Source organism: Pongo abelii, chromosome 1 (genome assembly GCF_028885655.2).
Source record: "Pongo abelii isolate AG06213 chromosome 1, NHGRI_mPonAbe1-v2.0_pri, whole genome shotgun sequence".
NCBI classification, from domain to species: Eukaryota; Metazoa; Chordata; class Mammalia; order Primates; family Hominidae; genus Pongo; species Pongo abelii.
The window spans coordinates 224,554,857-224,570,679 of NC_071985.2; the positions used below are offsets into that span (position 1 = coordinate 224,554,857).

At 47.8% G+C, this 15,823-nt stretch overlaps 1 protein-coding gene across 4 annotated transcripts in view; it reads right to left on the reverse strand.

Moving 5' to 3' along the window:
- PIK3CD (phosphatidylinositol-4,5-bisphosphate 3-kinase catalytic subunit delta) overlaps nt 1-15,823 on the reverse strand; it is a 75,446-nt gene that overhangs the window by 56,338 nt on the left and 3,285 nt on the right. The gene's annotated exons all lie outside the window — the stretch shown is intronic.

Here is a 15,823-nt window from a genome sequence, read left to right on the forward strand (position 1 = left end):
TCATGTCTGTAATTCCAGCACTTTGGGGGGCCGAGGCGGGAGGATCTCTTGAGTCCAGGAATTCAAGAGCAGCCTGGGCAACATAGCAAAATGGGATATTTATTGACACATGCTCTGTGCATTCCATCTGAGTCATTCATGGGAAGATCAAATAAGGTAATGGACGAATAAAGCTTACTACACCCTGCAAACCTCAAGAACTCATGACAGGAACACCTGTCATTAAAATCCACTCTGAGCCAGGCTGAGCAGGGCTCACCCATAGTCCCAGCTACTTGAGAGGCTGAGGTGGGAGGATCATTTGTGCTCAGGAGTTCAAGACCAGCCTGGACAGGCCAGGCCTGGTGGCTCACACCTATAATCCCAGCACTTTGGAAGGCCAAGGTGGGTGGATCTCTTGGGCCCAGGAGTTGGAGACCAGTGTGGGCAACACGGTGAAACCCTGTCTTCCATTGAAATACAAAATTAGTGGGGTGTGATGGCGTGAACCTGTACTCCTGGCTACTTGGGAGGCTGCAGTGGGAAGAAAGCTTGAGCCCAGGAGATCAAGGATGTAGTGAGATATGATTGCACCACTGCACTCCAGCCTGGGCGATGGAGTGAGATTTTATCTCAAAAAAAGACCAGCCTGGACAGTAGAGTGAGACTCCAGTATCTAAATAAATAAATTTTTAGGCCAGACGCGGTGGCTCACACCTGTAATCCCAGCACTTTGGGAGGCTGAGACGGGCAGATCACTTGAGGTAAGAAGTTCGAGACCAGCCTGGCCAACATGGTGAAACCCCATCTCTACCAAAAATACAAAAATTAGCCGGGTGCAATGGTGGGCACCTATGGTCCCAGCTACTCGGGAGGCTGAGGCATGACAATCGCTTGAACCAGGAAGGCGGAGGCTACAGTGAGCCAAGATCGCACCACCGCACTCCAGCCTCAGTGACAGAGCGAGACTCCGTCTCAAAAAAAAAAAAAAACAAATTGTTTTTTAAAAATCCATTCCCTACCACAGTGTGGGCCTCAAAGATTCATTCACCCAATGGTAAAAACTGCAACTTTTTGGGTACCCATAACTTGGTCCAGGTGTTTCATTATTTCCAATCTTTACGACATCTCTACGACAATCCAGTCAAAGAGGTACTATCATCCTAATTCTCAGATGAGAACCCAGAAACTTAAATAACTTGTCAAGGTCCCCTACATGTTAAGTGTCAAAGCCAAGATATGAAGCCTGTAATTCTAAAACTCTTGCTTTTGATGCTAATCTGAAGCTAACCTTTTATTCATTTTCAAAACACAGTCCTGCTGGAGACATGGAGCTATTCACATCTTAGGAAACTATCACATATTAGATGTGCTGCACTCAATTTAAAAATAGACCACACATCATCACCAGTTTCCAAATGACAGCAGATGGGCTGTATTATTCAAATACTCATCACACCACACAATAGGGAAAAAAAGATTCATGACCTGGTCACGGCTCCTGGATGCTTGAAACCATCAGAAACAGAAGTTGTGGTCTGGGAGTACATCTCCTTTCCTTGGCTCTGAATATGAGGAACTTTTTTTTTTTTTTGAGGTGGAATTTCGCTCTTGTCACCCAGGCTGGAGTGCAACCTCTGCCTCCCAGGTTCAAGTGATTCTCCTGTCTCAGCCTCCTAAGTAGCTGGGATTATAGGCACCCACCACCACGCCCAACTAATTTTTGTATTTTTAGTAGAGACAGGGTTTCACCATGTTGGCCAGGCTGGTCTTGAACTCCTGATCTCAGGTAATCCACCTGTTTTGGCCTCCCAAAGTGTTGGGATTACAGGCGTGAGCCACCGCGCCTGGCAAGAAACATTTTTAATGGAATTTTTTAGAAGGATGTGTAAGGAGAAAGTTGAGGTTTTTGTTTTTCCTCCTAGAAGAAAATTCTCATGAAGTAGTTCATTTGAGACCAAGATCCTGGTGTTATTAACTTCCTCCTCAACAGCAGGTCAGCAGCAAAGAGGAAAATGCAGGCATCAAGCACACCCTGTTTGCGTGACTCTCCTCTCCTCCCTTAAGGCTCCCTGAAGCCCACTCAAAACGAAAGCCAAGGCCACTCTGAAGGCTTTAAGAGGTCTGGCGCAGGCTCATGCCCGTAATCCCAGTACTTTGGCAGGCTGAGGCAGGAGGATCGCTTGAGCCCAGGAGTTTGAGACCTGAACCAATGTATACTTTTCATGTACTGATTTATGATTTTACCTACAATTCCTGTCTTCCTAAAATGCATAAAACCAAACCGTAACCCAACCATCTTGGGCACACTTTCTCGGGACCTCTTGAGACTGTTTCTTGGGCCATGGTCACTCATGTTGACTCAGAATGAGCCTGGGCAACAAAAGGAGACCTCTATCTCTACAAAAAGCTACAAAAATTACCCGGGTGTGGTGGCATGTGCCTGTTGTCCCAACTACTAGGTGGGCGGATCACTTGAACCCAGGAGACTGAGGCTGCAATGAGTTATGATCGCTCCACTGCATTGCACCCTGGGTGACAGAGCAAGACCCTGTCTCAAAAAAAAATTAATTAGAAATAAAAATAATTAAAAGGTTTCAAGAGCAGGCATTATGGGCAGCAACCCAAGCTGGAGTCAAAGCCCCAGATTCTGTCCCCTGAAATACCTGAGGAAACCACCCGGCTGCCTCAGTTTCCCCAACAGCATATAGGGTCATCTGGAAGTGAGCAGCAGAACAGTTACCAAGACAAATTCTGGACTTGAACGAAACCATTAGTGAGTCCTTAGCCCCCATTTCCATGCTACAGAGGCTGCAGGACCACAGCAGATTCAGAGTCTTGGAGACACAGCCCCGTCAGCCCCTACTCATCTGCTCAGGGAGCTAAGACCACTTGGGATAGGTTCACCAGCTTGCTCAGGGAGGCTCACACCCAGATCTAGTCAGCCAGCCGAGGACACAGTCTATTTGGACAGAAAGAGGTTGTCAGCTCCCCTTCTGGGACCATCTACCTCTAAGGCAGAAAAATCAATCTGCTATAGATTAAAACAAAATCAATCTTGAGGGAGAACAGAGACTTGTTAATTTATATTAATATATAATAAGAATGAGGGGAAGGATGGGAGAGGGGTAAGGGATAAAAGACTACACATTGGGTACAGTGTATACTGCTTGGGTGATAGGTGGATCAAAATCTCAGAAATCACCACTAAAGAACTTACTCGTATAACTAAAAACCACCTGTACCCCAAAAACTATTGAAATAAAAATAAAATAAAGTATTTGCCAAACCAAAAAAATAAAAAGAAGAAGAAGAAGAACAGCTAATATTTACAGAGTATCAACTATGTGGTAGGTGATGTTCATTATCTATTTACCTTATTTAATCCTTCAGACAAACCTAGGAATGGGTCCATTAAGGTTCATTTTACAGCCAAGGAAACAGAGGATCAGAGAAGTTAAGTAGGCACCTCAAAGTCACACAGCTGGGAAGTGGAAGAGCAATGGTTTGAATCTAAATCCGTCCACCACTAGAGTTCATGGGTTTAACTACTGCATTACTGAATTTCAAGATGAATCCAACTCCCGGGGAGTTGGTTCACTGGACAACTAAGGAAGTGCAGACCTCATGCTATACATCCAGGCAGTAAAGAGAAAGAAAGCTATTTAAACTCATTGGCAATAAAAGAACTAGGTTTTACACCAGGTGTGGTGGCTCACTCCTGTAATCCCAGCACTTTGGGAGGCCAAGCTGGGAAGATCAATTGAGCCCAGGAGTTCCAGACCATCCTGGGCAATATGGCGAAACCCTGTCTTTACTAAAAAAAAAAAAAAAAAAAAAAAAATACAAAAATTAGCCAGGCATGGTGGCGGCACCTGTAGTCCCAGCTACTTGGGAGGCTAAGGTGGGAGGATCACTTGAGCCCAGGAGGTCGGGGCTGCAACAAGCTGTGATTGATCTGGTGCACTCCAGTGTGGGCGACAGAGTGAGACTCCATCTCAAAAAAAAAAAAAAGAAAAAAAAAGAAAGATACGTTTTAAATAATTACCTCTGAGCCTATTAGCAAAACATTATTTCGGCCAGGCGCAGTGGCTCATGCCTGTAATCCCAGCACTTTCCGAGGCCGAGGCGGGCAGATCACGAGGTCAGGAGATGGAGACTATCCTGGCTAACACAGTGAAACCCCATCTCCACTAAAAATACAAAAAATTAGCTGGGTGTGGTGGCGGCGGGCGCCTGTGGTCCCAGCTACTTGGGAGGCTGAGACAGGAGAATCGCTTGAACCCGGGAGGCGGAGTTTGCAGTGAGCCGAGATTGCACCACTGCACTCCAGCCTGGGCCACAGAGTGAGACTCTGTCTCAAAAAAAAAAAAATTCTTTCAATATTATTCAACGCTGGCAAGGATGTTATGAAACTATTATATGTCACTGGGATAAATTGGTCACCCAGGCTGGAGTTCAATGGTGTGATCATCGCCCTTGGCAACCTTGAACTCCTGGGCTCAAGCAATCCTCTCGCCCCAGCCTCCCAAGTAGCTGGGATTACAGGTGCATGCCACTGTGCCCAGCTAATTTTTAAAAACAATTTTTGGCTGGGCGCAGTGGCTCATGCCTGTAATCCTAGCACTTTGCGAGGCAGAGGCGGGCAGATTGCCTGAGCTCAGGAGTTTGAGACCAGCTTGAAAAACATGGTGAAACCCCCCTCTACTAAATATAAAAAATTAGGCCGGGCGCAGTGGCTCACACCTGTAATCCTAGCACCTTGTGAGGCTGAGGAGGGCAGACTGCCTGAGGTCAGGAGTTCAAGACCAGCCTGGGCAACATGGTGAAACCCCATATCTACTAAAATAAAAAAATTAGCCGGGCATGGCAGCGTGCGCCTGTAGTCCCAGCTACAGGAGGCTGAGGCAGGAGAATCACTTGAACCCGGGAGGCAGAGGTTGCAGTGAGCCGAGATCACGCCACTGCACTCCAGCCTGGGCAACAGAGCGAGACTCCATCTCCGAAAAAAAAAAAAAAATTAGCAGGCATGGTGGCGCAAGCCTGTAATCCCAGCTACTGGGGAGGCTGAGACAGAATTGCTTGAACCCGGGAGGCAGAGGTTGCAGTAAGCCAAGATCGCACCACTGCACTCCAGCTTGGGTGACAGAGCGAGACTCTGCCTCGAAAAATAAATAAGTAAATAAAAAATAAAAAAGAATTTTGTAAAGATGGAGGGAGGGTCTCACTATTTTGCCCAGGCTGGTCTCAAATTCAGGTGTGAGCCACTACACCTGACCTCAAGCATTTATTTCTACTGATTTCAAGACAAAGCTTAACTCTTTCAACGAGTTGCCAATCAGAAAATCTTTGAATACGGCCAGGCGTGGTGGCTCATACCTGTAATCCCAGCACTTGGGAGGCCAGGGCAGGTGGTTCACTTGAGCTCAGGAGTTCAAGACCAGCCTGGCCAACATAGTAAAACCCTGTCTCTACAAAAATACAAAAATTAGCCCAGTGGGTGCCTGTAATCCCAGCCACTCGAGAGGCTGAGGCAGGAGAATCAGTTGAACCCAGGAAGCAGAGGTTGCAGTGAGCCGAGATCGCACCACTGTACTCCAGCCTCGGTGACAGAGTGAGACTCTACCTCAAAAAAAAAAAAAAAAAAAAGACCAGGCGCGGTGGCTCATGCCTGTAATCCTAGCACTTTGGGAGACCGAGGCGGGTGGATCACCTAAGGTCAGGAGTTCAAGACCAGCCTGGCCAACATGGTGAAACCCCATCTCTACTAAAAATACAAAAGCCAGGCGCGGTGGCTCATGCTTGTAATCCCAGCACTTTGGGAGGCTGAGGCGGGTGGATCACTTGAGGTCAGGAGTTCGAGACCAGCCTGGCCAACATGGTGAAACCCCATCTCTACTAAAAATACAAAAAATTGGCTGGGTATGATGGTGGGCGCCTGTAATCCCAGCTACTCTGGAAGCTGAGGCAGGAGAATCGCTTGAAGCCAGGAGAAGGAGGTTGCAGTGAGCCAAGATTGTGCCATTGCACTCCAGCCTGGGCAAAAGAGCAAAACTCTGCCTCAAAAAACAAAAACAAAAACAAAAATTAGCTGGGCATGGTGGTGGGCAGCTGTAGTCCCAGCTACTTGAGAGGCTGAGGCAGAAGAATAGCCTGAACCCAGGAGGCGGAGGTTGCAGTGAGTGGAGATCTTACCACTGCACTCCAGCCTGGATGACAGAGTAAGACTCCGTCTTGGGGGTAAAAAAAAAAGAATGAAAGGGTTTATAGGATGATGAAAGCTGAAATGTTTAAACAGAAAGAAGTTATGTCTTCTTTACCTAAATATTTTATGAGAATGGATATTATATCTGGCTGCGGAATATTTCCCCTGCCTACTATTGGAAACCAGGAAGCGTGTAAATCCCCTCCTCAAGCAGTATTAATTGGACATGTCAATGTCCACACCAAGCCCACACAGCATAGAATAGAAGCTGCAGCGCCGGCATGTGCTGGCATAAGCGAATTCTGTTCCACAGCCCTGTGTGGAATGTAAACCAGAGCTACAGCAAGAGCTTGTGAGTGCACCCCATCTCTACTAAAATACAAAAAATTAGCCGGGCATGGCGGCATGCGCCTGTAGTAGGGGAGGGTGAACTGTCACCCAAATCTCCCAGAGATGAGGTGACTACTGGGACTTTGGACTAGAGCATTTCCACTTGAGAGGCATTTACTACCTTGCCATGGTACATTCACCAAAGCTACCCCTATGATGGATATGACTGAAGAACATGAAATTACTTTTTCAGGTTTTTTTTTTTTGACAGGCTGTCACTCTGTTACCCAGGCTGAAATGCATTAGTGCGATCACGGCTCACTGCAGCCTTGACCTCCAAGGCTCAGGCAATCCTCCTGCCTCAGCCTCCCAAGTAGCTGGAATCACAGGCGCACACCACCACACCCAGCTAACTGTTTTTATTTTTTGTAGGATAGGGTCTCCCTTATGTTGCCTAGGCTGGTCTTGAACTCCTGGGCTCTAGCGATCTTCCCATCTTGGCCTCCCAATGTGCTAGGATCACAGGTGTGAGCCACCGCACCCAGCTAGGACATAAAATAATCTTAAGACTGAAATACCCAGGACATCTTAGGTGATGTCAAGGAAACACTCTAACAGGGATGACAATGCCCAGAAGAGTTCCCTAATAAAACAGAAATCATTTATACGGGATGGCATTACCTAGGGAAGGCAAGGAGGAGATACTCACATGAGCAGGGAGCCTCTTTTCCCCTAGGACTGACTCTGGCACTATGATGAGCAGCTGGATTCTGTAGCGCCCAACAAACAGCTCTCCCTGAGCAAACGAGAGCTGCTGGGGTGGTGGCTAGCAGTTCCAAGCTGAACAACGCCTCGTTTGCAAAGATGCCAATCCGATCAAAGATGGTAAAAACAAATCAGCTCTAAGGGCTGAAGTGCATGCTGTTTTCCCAGCAGTGATGGGAGAACTGAACAGTGGTAAAACCCCCTGTATCTGTGCAGGGCTTTCGGTGCCAGTTCACCCTCCCCTTGTGGGCGGTGGTCAACAGCCTGGCCATACATTTAGACAGGAGGGCAATGCAAACCTGACCTATAAAACAGATATTTCTTTGGGACACAGCCCTATAGAAAATGAGGGGTAGGCTGGGTGCAGTAGTTCACGCCTGTAATCCCAGTACTTTGGGAGGCCAAGGCAGGTGGATCACCTGAGGTCAGGAGTTCGAGGCCAGCCTGGGCAACATGGTAAAACCCTATCTCTACTAAAAATACAAAAATTAGCCGAGCATGGTGATGCCTGCCTGTAGTCCCAGCTACTTGGGAGGCTGAGGCAGGAGAATCGCTTGAACCCGGGAGATGGAGGTTGCAGTGAGCTGAGATATGCCACTGCACTCCAGCCTGGGCGACAGAGTGAGACTCCATCTCAAAAAAAAAAAAAAAAAGAAAAAGAAAAAGAAAAAGAAAGAAAGAAAATGAGGGGTGCATTAAAGTCGGATCTCTTCATCAATGATAGACTGGATTAAGAAAATGTGGCACATATACACCATGGAATACTATGCAGCCATAAAAAAGGATGAGTTCATGTCCTTTGTAGGGACATGGATGAAGCTGGAAACCATCATTCTCAGCAAACTATCGCAAGGACAAAAAACCAAACACCGCATGTTCTCACTCATAGGTGGGAACTGAACAATGAGAACACATGGACACAGGAAGGGGAACATCACACACTGGGGCCTGTTTTGGGATGGGGGAAGAGGGGAGGGATAGCATTAGGAGATATACCTAATGTAAATGACAAGTTAATAGGTGCAGCACACCAACATGGCACATGTATACATATGTAACAAACCTGCACGTTGTACACATGTACCCTAGAACTTAAAGTATAATAAAAAAAATTAAAAAAATAAAAATAAAAGAATAAAAAAAATAAAGTTGGACCTCTTAACGCCCATCAGAAGAGCCTTCTAGGTTTGGAAGGTGACAAGAATCAACAGGTAGATATCAACAGGTAGATATCCCACATGCTCCCTTGAGGTGGCCACCTGGGTCCGTGAAATGAGGGGATACGGGCCCCACAGCGGTGCAGAGATGGGCTCAATCTAGCATGTTCCTCCGCACCCTCTCGGGCGCATAATGCCAGGAAGAACTGTTCTGTATGCCAGTGAGAGAGACAGACACTGCATAGGGCTGTGGGGCAGATTCCCTGGTGGGAGGCCCTGAACATAGCTGGCAAGTGACAGGCTGGTAGCCCTGGGGACTACGACTGGGTCTTGAATAAACGCTGACTTGGAGTGGGCTTTGCTTACCCAGTGGAAAGTGCAAATGCTCAGAGTGCCAGAGCCAAACCAGAACAGAAGACACTGTGTGGGTTTGGATGGCTGTCATTTCTTCAGACCACAGAACACGCTGTACAGCCCATAATATCCAGCTATGCGCTGGACAGAGCGACAGCCTCCGCAGAGCAATAGTTTGATAAAGAAATGGAACCGCAGCCAGGTGCAGTGGCTCACGCCTGTCATCCCAGCACTTTGGGATGCCGAGGCAGGTGGATCACCTGAGGTTCAGGAGTTCGAGATCAGCCTGGCCAACATGGCAAAACCCCGTCTCTACTAAAAATACAAAAATTAGCCAGGCCTGGTGGCGGGCACCTGTACTCCCAGCTGCTTGGATGGCTGAGACAGGAGAATTGCTAGAACTCGAGAGGTGGAGGTTGCAGTGAGCTGAGATCTTGCCACTTCACTCCAGCCTGGGAAAAAGAGCGAGACGCTGTCTCAAAAAAAAAGAAAAAAGTAGTGGAACCGCTCTTGCCTTTTGTGGTCATCACCGAAGCCGGAGCGGCCAAAATGAAGTTCAATACCTTTGTGACTTAGAACCACAGCAAGAACCACAAAAGGCATTTCTATGCACCTTCCCATATTCACAGGAAGAGAGATTATGTCTTTCCCTCTTTCCAAAGAGCTGAGGCAGAAGCCTAAGTTCAGGTTGTGTGAGGACACCACAGAGGCCAGCAAACCGGCAAAGCGGTCCAGGTTTAAAGGAAGAAATATGTCATCTACACTGAACAAATGCAGTGGGAAAAGTCTAATGGCACAACTGTCCACGCTGGCATTCATCCCAGCCATGCTGTTATCATTAGGCTAACACTGGACAATGACAACAAAAAGATTCTTGAATGGGCCAGGCATGGTAGCTCACGCCTGTAATCCCAGCACTTTGGAAGGCCAAGACAAGAGGATCTCTTGAGCTTAGGAGTTTGAGACCAGCCTGGGCAACATAGCAAGACCTTGTCTCTCAAAAAAAAAATTTGAGATCGAGTCTCGCTCCATCACCCAGGTTGGAGTGCAGTGGCATGATCTCGACTCACTGCAACCTCCGCCTCCCTGGTTAAGGGTTCAAGTGATTTTCCTGCCTCAGCTTCCTGAATAACTAGGACTACAGGTATGCACCACCATGTCCGGATAATTTTTTTTTTTTTTTTTTTTTTTTGAGACGGAGTCTCCCTCTGTCACCCAGGCTGGAGTGCAGTGGTGCAATCTCGGCTCACTGCAAGCTCCGCCTCCTGGGTTCACACCATTCTCCTGCCTCAGCCTCCGAAGTAGCTGGGACTACAGGTGCCCGCCACCAAGCCCAGCTAATTTTTTGTATTTTTAATAGAGACAGGGTTTCACCGTGTTAGCCAGGATAGTCTCGATCTCTTAATCTCGTGATCTGTCCACCTCGGCCTCCCAAAGTGCTGGGATTACAGGCGTGAGCCACCGCGCCCGGCCAATTTTTGTATTTTTTTGTAGAGACGGGGTTTCGCCATGTTGGCCATGCTGGTCTCAAACTCCTGATCCTAAGTGATCCACCCGCCTTGGCCTCCAAAAGTGCTGGGATTACAGGTGTGAACCACCACATCCGGCCTCTAGTAAAAAAAAAAGTTTTAAATTAGCTAGGCGTGGTAGCATGCACCTACAGTCCCAGCTACTCCAGAGGCTGAGGCAGGAGGATCACTTGAGCCCACGTAGTCGAGGCTGCAGTGAGCTGTGATTGCACCACTGCACTCTAGCCTGGGCAACAGAATGAGACCCTAAAAAGAAAAAGAAAAGAAAAGAAAAATCCTTGGCTGGGTATGGTGGCTCAGGCCTGTAATCCCAGCACTTTGGGAGGCCGAGGCGAGTGGATCATCTGAGGTCAGGAGTTCGAGATCAGCCTGTCCAACACGATGAAACCCCGTCTCTACTAAAAATACACAAATTATCTGGGCGTGGTGGCGCATGCCTGTAATCCCAGCTACTTGGGAGGCTGAGGCAGGAGAATCACTTAAACCTGGGAGGTGGAGGTTGGGGTAAGCCGAGATCGCGCCATTGCACTCCAGCCTGGGCAACAAGAGCAAAAATCCATCTCAAAAAAATACAAAAATTAGCCAGGTGTGGTGGTGCGTACCTGTAATTCCAGCTACTCAGGAGGCCGAGGCAGGAGAATTGCTTGAATCAGGGAGGTGGAGGTTGCAGTGAGGCTGAGATCAAGCCACTGCACTTCCAGCCTGGGTGACAGAGCAAGACACTGTCTCAAAAAAAAAAAAAAAAAAATGTAGTGGAATGTCCAGCCTTAAAAATGAAAGAAATTCTGATACATACCCCCACACGGATTAAGCTTCAAGAAAGCATGCTAAATTAATGAAGCCAGTAATAAAAAGACAAATACTGTAGGATTCCACTCATGTGCAGTACCTAGAGTTGTCCAAAGCACAGAGAGAGCAGAATGGCTGCCAGGGCTGGGAGGAGAGGGGAGTTAGTGTTTAAGGGGAAAAGAATTTCAATTTTGCAACATGAAAAAAATGCCTGGGGGTGGGCGGTGGTGATGGTTGCACAATAGTGTGAATGTACTAAATCCCACAGAACTGCACTCTTAAAAATGCTTAAGATGGTAAATTTTATGTTATGTATATTTTACAATTAAAACATGAAAATTAAGATAAAAAGCATATGCCTACCAATTACAACTAAATTATTTTTTATTTTAAGTGCTGGGGTACATGTGCAGGATGTGCAGGTTTGTTACACAGGTAAACGTGTGCTACGGTGGTTTGCTGTACCTATCAACCCATCACCTAGGTATTAAGCCCTGCATACATTAGCTATTTATCCTGATGCTCTCCCACCCCCTACCCCACCCTCACAAGCCCCAGTGTGTGTTGTTTCCCTCCCTGTGTCCATGTGTTCTCATAATTACAACTAAGTTAAAATGCATGTCCAAGAGAAGTTAATGGAAAGGATGCCCAAATGGGCAACCGCTGTGTTGGGCTACAGGGATGATGATAAATGGCTTCTGTTTCTAATCCACTCCACACCAGCTCCTTTGCAGACACTGCATGGATTGCTATGTGCCTGGCACTTTACACAGGATAATATACAAAATCCTCAAGACTAGCAGGTAGGTATTGCTGTCTCAGTGTTACAACTGGACTCTGAGGTTCTGATGGGTTAAGCGATTTGCCCAAGGTCACCCAGCAGATAAAAAGTGGCTGGGCGGCCAGGCCCAGCATTTTGGGAGGCCAAGGTGGGTAGATCACCTGAGGTCAGGAGTTTGAGACCAGCCTGGCCAACATGGCGAAACCCCGTCTCCACTAAAAATACAAAAATTAGCCAATTAGCCAGGTATAGTGGCATGAGCCTGTAATCTCAGCTACTCGGGAGGCTGAGGCAGGAGAATCACTTGAACCTGGGAGGCGGAGGTTGCAGTGAGCCAAGATCCCACCACTGCACTCCAGCCTGGGCGACAGAGTGAGACTCTGCCTCACCAAAAAAAAAAAAAAAAAAAAAAAAAGTGGCTGGGAAAAAACCCAGTTCAGCTGACTCCAAAGACAGTACATTTTCTCCCATGTGGCAATCCCCCTAAAACCACCACCTCACCCAGCCCCACTCTCACCTGGACATAAATGACTTTTTTTTTTTTGAGACAGGGTCTCGCTCTGTCACGCAGGCTGGAGTGCAGTGTTGCAACCGTAGCTCACTGCAGCCTTAAACTCCTGGACTCAAGTAATCCTCCCACCTCAGTCTCCCACGTAGCTGGGGCTACAGGCGTGCATCACAATGCTCAGCTAATTTATTTTTATTTTTTGCAGAGATGGGGGTCTCACTATGTTGCCCTTGCTGGTCTCAAACTCCTGGGCTCAAGTGATCCTCCTTCCTTAGCCTCCCAAAGCATTAGGAATACAAACATGAACCACCATGCCCAGCCATAAATGGTTTTCCAAAGTTTCAAAAACAAGGCCGATTATGCTTCTCTATTGATAAGAAAGCACTTCTTCCAGATTTCATGACCAACATAGAAAAGAGGAATGCCCCCACTGTGGCTGATGCAAGGGGGGGCCCAGCCCTTCCAGAGAGCCCTGGAGCACCTCACCCAATCGTTCTCCCATGTCCTTACCACCCCTCCTACAAACTTCAATGATGAATGGGGCTCCCCAAACCCCTCCCAGTGCCACCAGCCCCATACCATGTCCTGGGGTAAGAGGTGGGAACAGAGCAGCGTCTGTGTCACCATCTGAGCCCTCCCCCCACCTCTGCCCAACAGACCAAAGTTCAAAATGTGAGGGGCTGTGTGACCTCAGAGAGAGAGAGAGTAGCCCTGGGCTGGGAATGGGCTGCGGAGGGCAGGGACTGTTGTTGAAGATAAAGAGGGAGGAGTTTGTTGGGGAGGGAAAGTAAGAGAAGCATTTCTCCTCCTGAGCTCCAGAAGTTTTCTGCTCCTGGGACCCCAGGAGGTTGGGGGTGGGGTGGGGACTGCCAGTTCATAAAAGTTGGGGAACGGAAAGCAGGAAGGAGGCTGGGGTCAATGGTCCAGCAGAGACCACCAGAGACTCTGACATCTTTGCCTAAAGTCACCCAGGGGAAAGTGGCAGAACAGGGCGGCTTCCCTGCAAAGATAACCGCACTCCCCACCGTCCCCAGAAAATACAGAAAGACATTCCTGTTTATCTGTAGCGGGCTGAATGGTGGCCCCCACAAAGATAGGTCTTAACCCCCAGGACCTGGACACTATCTGGAAAAATAATAATGTGGAAAATGGGTCTTTGCAGATCTAAGTAAGTTAAAGATCCTGAAATGATTTCTACCTGAATTATCTGAGGGAGCCCTAAATCCAACAAGAAGTGTCCTTAAAAGAGACAGACAGAGACCCAGACGCATGGAGGAGACGCCCTTGTGAAGACGGAGGCAGAGACCGGAGTGATGCAGCCACAGGCCAAGATATGCTGGAGCCCCCAGAAGGAAGAGTAAAGAAGGATTCTCCCCCTACAGCCCCCAGATGGAGCGAGGCCTTGCTGATGCATTAATTTTTAACTTCTGGCCTCCAGAACTGTGAGAGAATACATTTTTTTTTTTTTTTTTTTTTTTTTGAGATAGAGTTTCGCTCTGTCACCCAGGCTGGAGTGCAGTGGCACAATCTCAGCTCACTACAACCTCTGCCTCCTGGGTTCAAGCAATTCTCCTGTCTCAGCCTCCTGAGTAGCTGGGATTACAGGCACGTGCCACCACGCCCGGCTAATTATTGAATTTTTAGTAGAGACGGGCTTTACCATGTTGGCCAGGCTGGTCTCGAACTCCTGACCTTAGGTGATCTGCCCGCCTTGGCCTCCCAAAGTGCTGGGATTACAGGCATGAGCCATCACACCGGGCCCATTGCTGTTGTTTTCTTTTAGTGACAGGATCTCGCGATGTTGCCCAAGTTGTAGTGCCATGGCTACTCACAGGCTCAATCATGGCTCACTGCAGCCTCAAACTCCTGGGCACAAGTGATCCTCCCACCTCAGCCTCCCAAGTAGCTGAAACTATAAGCATGCACGTTTCTGTTGTTTTAAGCCACAAAGTTTGAGGTCATTTGTTACAGCAACCACAGGAGGTTAACACTGGTTGAGCATCCCAAATCTGAAATCTAAAACGTTCCAAAATCCGAAAATTTTGAGTGCCATCATGATCAAATACAAAGCTCCTTGGAGCATTTCAGATGTCAGCTATTTGGATTTGGAATGCTCAGTTGGTAAGCATATAATGCAAATATTCCAAAATCCAAACTCCAATCCATTTCTGGTCCCAAGCATTTTGGATAAGGGATACTTAACCCGTACAGCATCCCTCCGGGCAAAAATCCCAAATAGGTCCATCCCTTTCTGCATCTCCTCCTCTCCCACCCTACTCCTGGCACCGCCTACTCTTCTGGCATTTTCTCTAAGTGGAAGCAATTTCCCCCAAATATGAGTGAAACAGAAGCCAACTGAAATACTACTTTGGAAATGCCACACCCTTCACTCTGATCACTCCCCCTGTGCTCAGAATGTAATAGGAAGGCCAGGCATGGTGGCTCACGCCTTTAATCCTAGCACTCTGGGAGGCCAAGGTGGGCGGATCACCTGAGGTCAGGAGTTCGAGACCAGCCTGGCCAACATGGCAAAACACTGTCTCTGCTAAAAGTACTAAAAATAGCTGGCCATGGTGGCACATGTCTGTAATCCTAGCTACTCAGGAGGCTGAGGTGGGAGAATCGCTTGAACCTGGGAGGCAGGGGTTGCAGTAAGATGAGATCACACCATTGCACTCCAGCCTGGGCGACAAAGCGAGACTCCGTCTCAAAAAAGAAAAAAGAAGAAAAAAGAAAGTAATAGGAAAAGGGACCCATTTCCAGGAGCCCTGACCCTTATCCGAGGTGGTGAGGTTGTGACTTCTGGGGATGGAGGGGAGTTTCACACATATCCAGCCAGTGCAGCTGGAAGGGGAACTTTCACAGGCCCCAGGGACTGTGCTGGCCCTCAGGGAGGGGAGAGTGGCCCATTATTTTGGTAGGACCCACAGCAAGCCACAGTGTTTAGCTGCAATAAAAAAAGGGGGGTGGGGGGTTCCTGGGTTTTTTATTTTTTCCATCTTGAAACTGGCAGCATTTCTGATATGATTGCTGGGGATTTCCACCAACCAAATTAAAGACAATTCAGTCTTAGCGTTAACTGTAGGGAGAGAGGTGGCATTTTGCAACCTTCGCTATTTATGAAACACTGTCACCGGTACCAAGATGACAATATTTTCCTCCCTTTCAAACAAGCCAGGCTCTGCCATCTTCCAGTGGACAGGGCCCTTCCTTGTCTCATTCATCCTGGGGTACTGCTTCTAGACCATCTTCTCTAACAGCTTTGCTGAAAAACACACTTGTCCCCTGGGGAGTAGCTGAAGCCACCCTCCTGGCTGAAAGAGCTTTTTTTCTTTCTTTTTTTTTTTTTTTTTTGAAATGTAGTCTCACTCTGTTGCCCAGGCTGGAGTGCAGTGGCACAATCTCAGCTCACTGCAACCTCCACCT